Genomic DNA, 6,062 nt, shown 5'->3' on the forward strand with positions numbered 1-6,062 from the left:
ATTTCTGTTCCGTCGCCTAAAAAACTCAAATTTTGTATCCATTATTGTAATAGTTAATCAATAATCGATTTTTAAGATGAGGTATATTGAACGTGTGTTTCAACCCTCAAATAGCATATTTTGTAAAAACAACCGAAATCAAGAGTAATTTAGTCATTTGATCTTGATGCTACGTTTGTAACAGTCCAACATTTTGAAATCATCTCTAGTCCATTTAAGTTTATATGTCATGATTTTCGATGTATACGATCTCTTTCTTTGTTCAAACAAGTTTGGCAGGTGAATCGCCAAAAACATGTTCGTGGAGTTTGACTCCCTACAATTCAATTGATTCAACCAACACTTAGTGTTTTCATCATTGACACTATTCGGTGTATTGTATCATTTTGTTCTAATCCCTATCGTAAGTATTTTTATTTCATGATCGGGTCCGTTTGTTTTTGTAATCATTGAATAATTTCATCATGTTACCTAATGTTGAAATATATTTTTTGTCCAATTTTTGGCTTATATGATCTTATTGTTTATATGAAGAATATTGACGATTTGATTGTCACAATTAATTTACGGAGACAAAAAATCGTATACGAATTTGGAAATGTTAAATAAGGCTGTGTACTTCAACGACGGAATCTCCGTCAGGCAAGTTATACGAATATGTACTCGAAAAATACCCTAAACCCTAACAGTAATGGGATTATTCCGACGATTATTTTGCCGAGTAAAATCTTCTTAACAGACGGAACATGTTCCGTTGCATAAACATATATATTTTTTAAATATTTACATTAAGTTTATTATAGAAATTAATGATAAACTCTCAATCACTGTCGATATACTCATGTGCTTCCTTCGTGTCCTTCTCTATGTCCCTTTCACTGCTTGAGTCATCATTGCTTTCTTCTACCAAGGAATTCTGCTACATATACAATTTCTTGATATGTTCATCGCAAACCCTAAACACATACTAGTGCACTCTCGAACTATCCGATTTTATTATACAAATTTAATCAACACAATTAACTTCGTATAAACGGTTCTAAAATTTTAAGATATTTCACACCACAAATTCCTACACTCATGCTGCACAAATTAAAATCCCCTAATCTACATACACTAGTAGGAAAAACTATTTGCACAACAGATGTTTGGGCGACAAAGCAATATTCGTCACGCAATAGTGTTTGTACGGTGCACAAATTTGTTGTGCAATAGTGTTTACATGACAGAAAAAAGATATTCATAGCGCAAAGTTAGTTCGAAAACTGCGGGTAATTTTTTTTTGGTGTGAAAAGATTGTGCGACGAAGTTTTGCCCGGGAAACTGTGTATGACACAGGCTTTGTCGCGCAAAGGCCATTCTGATGTTTGCGTGACAAAGGTTGCGTCACGCAAAGCCCTTAATCTTCCTATAAATATGCGCTTCTGCTCTCCTTAATTTTTACAATTCATTTCAGAAACGCAAAAAAGCCAGAATTCTTTTCACTGAATTATTATTCCAATTTTTGTTTGATTTTTTATACGCGATGGCAGACTGTGTTGGTCATTATTCTACTAAGAGTCACTGCCGAATCAGTAACGCACAATTAGTAGGATATGGTGAACAAGGTCATAGGGGCAACGTCGTGGTATTGGTGCGTGACAGATGCAGAGTGAATTGGGAGTCTTGGAGAGACGTCCCCGAGGACATAAAGATGGTCATGATCGATGCATTAGCAGTATGTGTAAATTATCAATTTGTTAAATAATAATTTAGTTCTTTAGATAAAATATAATAGTGATGTGCATAATTTATTTATTTTTGCATATCAATCTGATTGGGACATTGACAAAAGTGACGCAAATCTAAACAAGTGCATCGACGTTGTGTTCAAGTATCGTTTCCGAGAGTTGATCAACGTGACGCAAAGCGACACGAAGTGGCTGGACCAAAGGAAGATTAGAATAGTTTTTTTATTAGTCTATTTATGGTTAATTAAATAATGACACTAAATTATTAATAATTTGGAAGAATAAATTTATATGGACTGTATTTATTTTGTTTTGTCTCGAGAACAGATTTTCAAAATACTATAATATTGACATTAGTATTTTGAGGAACTATTTTCGAGACGGAATAAAATAAATAATTTCAATTGTTGCGCAAGATTTTACTCAACAAAACTTTTGTCGCAGAAACCATTGTTGAACGACATTTCGTTGCGCAAAACATTGTAAAAATGTCCATTACTGTTTGATTTTTGGGTCAGAGCATTTAGTGCGTGGTAATCCACAGAACACTTGCACGACAAATGCTTCGTCGCGAAAAGTCCAGTCAATTTTTGTTCCAGAGCATTCAATGCATGTGAATAAGAGGAATCAGTACTGTATTTAGTGCAGAGGTTTGTGCGACAAAGGCTTCATCGCGTAAAATGCCTAACATTCCTATAAATATGTGCTTCAGCTCTCCTTATTCTTCACAATTCTCTTCATGCTCAAATGGAGGAGCATAGCATGCCCTTGGGGCCCTATCAAATGAGCCAATATGTGGAGTTTGCATATGTAATTGATGCAGCAATGCGGACTAATTGTCCTACTGCTGAGTGGCGGTCTTAGAAATATGTGCTTGAGAATGCAAAGAAGGCAGTGATGGATCAATTATTAGTAAGTGTGACAAAAGTAGAAAATATATAGTTTTGTTAAATTTTTTGTTATATATTGGAATTAATTATTTACATATATGTGTAACAGTGTAACTACACTCTTGACAAAATGGACAAAGAGTTAATCAAGTTGATGGAGGAGGCGTTGAGCAGAATGGAGGACCATTGAAACAGTAGTTTTAAATTTATGTTTTTAAGGACAATATTTAATTTTAAGGTCTTTTTATCGGTTATGTATTTGGACTTAATTAGGGTTTAATTCATGTTTTGTTGTTTAAATAATTGCATGGAATATTAATTCAATTTACTTAAGTTTTAAATTATTTTTAGAATAAATATTATAACTGAATATTTATTTGTAATTATGAAGTTTACATAAATATAGATACTAAAGATCTATGTTTACATAAACTTCATAATTAGAATCCATAAAGTTCATTGCGCAAAATTTTTAGCGACGATAGTTTCATCGCGCAAAGGGTGAAATAAACGCAGATAACCTTACCACCATATTTCGAATCTATATGTTTTGCGCGACGAAGGTAAAACCTTGAGCGACAAAGCCTTTGCCGTGCAAAGGTCATTCAGTTTTTAGGTCAAAGCATTCAGTGCATGTGAATCAAATGAATCAAAACCGTATTTACTGTAGATGTTTGCATGACAAAGCTTTGTCGCACAAAGCCTCTGACCTTCCTATAAATATGCGCTTTTGCTCTCCTTCTTCTTCAGAATGCGTTTTGGAGACGCTTTACAATTTTGCACATTATAATCAATTTTTTTTTTATTATTGGTGGGATGGCCGACGGTGGTGCACGTTCGTCAAAGACAATAGATGGCGAAGGTTCCGAAAAAGGTTTATGTTTTAAATTTTGCATTTTGTATAAAGTTTTCATTTAGCTTTAGTATTATGAATATATATGTTGTTGATGTCCGACACACTTATGGTGGGAACCGTTACCGTGACGAATTAATAGGGGTGGTGAAGTCAGATAAGCGCAATAGCTTTTGGTCCGATGTTGGAGCATTGGCACGTGTCAAATGTGCTGTGGATTGGGAGTCTTATAGAGCCATCCTCGAGGAGCTGAAGATGCACATGATTGATGAGTTAGTTGTATGTGTTAAGTTATTAGTTAAAAAATAATTATGTTTGTTAAATTTAATATAATAGGGAGATTTTAATTTATATTTTACGCATGACAGCCAAATTGGGACAATACCAAAAGTAACCCAAATGTGATGAAGGCAATCAACAACATGTTCAAGTCTCGTTTCCGGGAGTGGAAGTTTGATAATCAACGTGCGACATAACTATAGCGAGAACCAGAACTACCAACAGAAGAGTAGAATAGTGTTTTTTATTCTAAATTTAGTGCTTATTTAATAATGAGATATGAATTAGAAGTATTTTATTTTGAACAGTTTACTTAAACATGTACTTAATGTTTTTTTAAAATAAATTTAATGCATTTTAATAAATATTTATATTACTTAATTATGCACAAATGGTTTAATGAAATAAGTTTTTGATTTATTAAGTATTTATGTGGTTTGAAAAAAATGAAGACTGAATGGAAAAATTCAATTTTTTTTTTAAAACAAATTATTATTATTATTTTTTTTAAAAATGGTAGTGCGTGACGAACAATGGTCCGTCACGCAAAGTGGTATAAAAGACGTGACAAATAGTGGTTGGATGGCACCAAATGCGGAAGCAGCATGTTTTGCGTGACGGTGCTTTCATCATGCAAAGTCTTATAACAAACGCGGGAAAGAGTGGTTGGATGGCACCAAAAGTGGTAGCAACATGTTTTGCGCGACAGTGCTTTCATCACGCAAAGTCTTTTCTGATTTTAACCATAATGCAAGATGGCAAAAGCTGCAAAACAATTGCAGCAGCCGCCTTTATGCTGGAATTTCCAACAGCATTCAATGTGTTGTTGCCGTTAATCTTGGAGGTTATTTTCTTAACTAACTTATTTAATTTCCAATCATTTAAATTGTGTTCTATGTAGTGTATACTTGTTGTGAGTTTATGAATTTGTATGCAAACATTTTTGTATGAATGTACAAAAAAATGGTTTGCAATGTTCATATGAGCTTAGTTTCTCGTTTGAGAATTGGTTAGATTTTACGAATGGATGCGAAAGTATGACTGTTGTCCAATTAATTCTTAAATTGTCCCAAAATTTTGGATAGTTTGAGAATGCACAGTTACATATTATAGTTTGCGGTTCACGTATTAGAGTTTGAACGTGGGAAGTTTGGTAGCATCTCTTTGCGTTCTTCGGGTGCATCGTAATTTTTTGTATCTATGTCGTGCACTTGAAGAACTATAGGGAGATGTTGCCGTAGTTTTCCCACATTTGAACTCTAATGTTTTGGAACCGTAAATTACAGCACGTAACTGTTCATTCTCGAATGAGATAGGACCCATACCGGAGGCTTAAGGTGGCATGTCATGAATGAAGTTGTTGTAACCCTTGTAAATTTTTTATGTTTGCAAGTGATATGGACAAACAGTGGATACATAATCCTAACAGATGTGTTAATGATTATTTGGATGGAATAAATCAGTTCATTGATTTTGCAATTGCAAACAACCGAGGTTCAACTCAAATTCGATGTCCTTGTGGAAAGTGTAACAACTCAATGACTGAATATTTTGAAACTGTTCGATACCATTTAGTCAAAAATGGGATGATGGAGACTTATACTACGTGGAATCATCATGGAGCAAAAATACAACATGCTTCATTGTCACGCACTCGAGCAGTGGAGACAGTTGAATCTGTTGTGGACCTAAATGAACAAATTATGGACATTATCAATGATGCTTTTCCAAACGCTAGTTCGAATACAAATGAGGAAGTAGAAGTTGACGTCCCTCCCACCATGGACAGTGAAGCATTTGAAAAATATGAAAAAAAATTAAAAAGTACTAAGCAAGAGTTATACCCCGGTTGCGAATGATTTTTAGTGCTCACGGCCATTGTTGAGTTGATGCATGGCAAAATAAAGTTTCGTATGTCGAACTAGTGTTTTGATTACTTTCTGGGGCTTTTCAAGAGGATGCTTCCAAAGGACAATTGCTTGCCTACAGATCATAAAAGTGCAAATAAGGTGCTGAGTGGTTTTGGATTAGGATATGAAAAAATTCACAAGTGTAAAAATAATTGCATTTTATTTTACAAAAAGAATAAAGCGTTGGGTAAATGCCCTATATGTAATGAGTCGCAATGTAAAATGACCTCTCAGAATAGAACAATGAAGACAGCTGTCTTCAACAGCACAAAGCTTTGGCCAAGACCCAAAGAATGATCCAGAGATGAAATTTTGGCTCAAATGAATCATTTGGATTTTGCTTTGTGGGGCAAATCTGTAAATAGGACAAGACCAGACACGCATCTGAACTGGACACACA

Source organism: the organism of the source record quoted next, unplaced genomic scaffold (assembly GCF_019419815.1).
Source record: "Pyrus x bretschneideri cultivar Hongxiangsu unplaced genomic scaffold, Pyrus_bretschneideri_v1 Contig2, whole genome shotgun sequence".
Taxonomy (NCBI): Eukaryota; Viridiplantae; Streptophyta; class Magnoliopsida; order Rosales; family Rosaceae; genus Pyrus; species Pyrus x bretschneideri.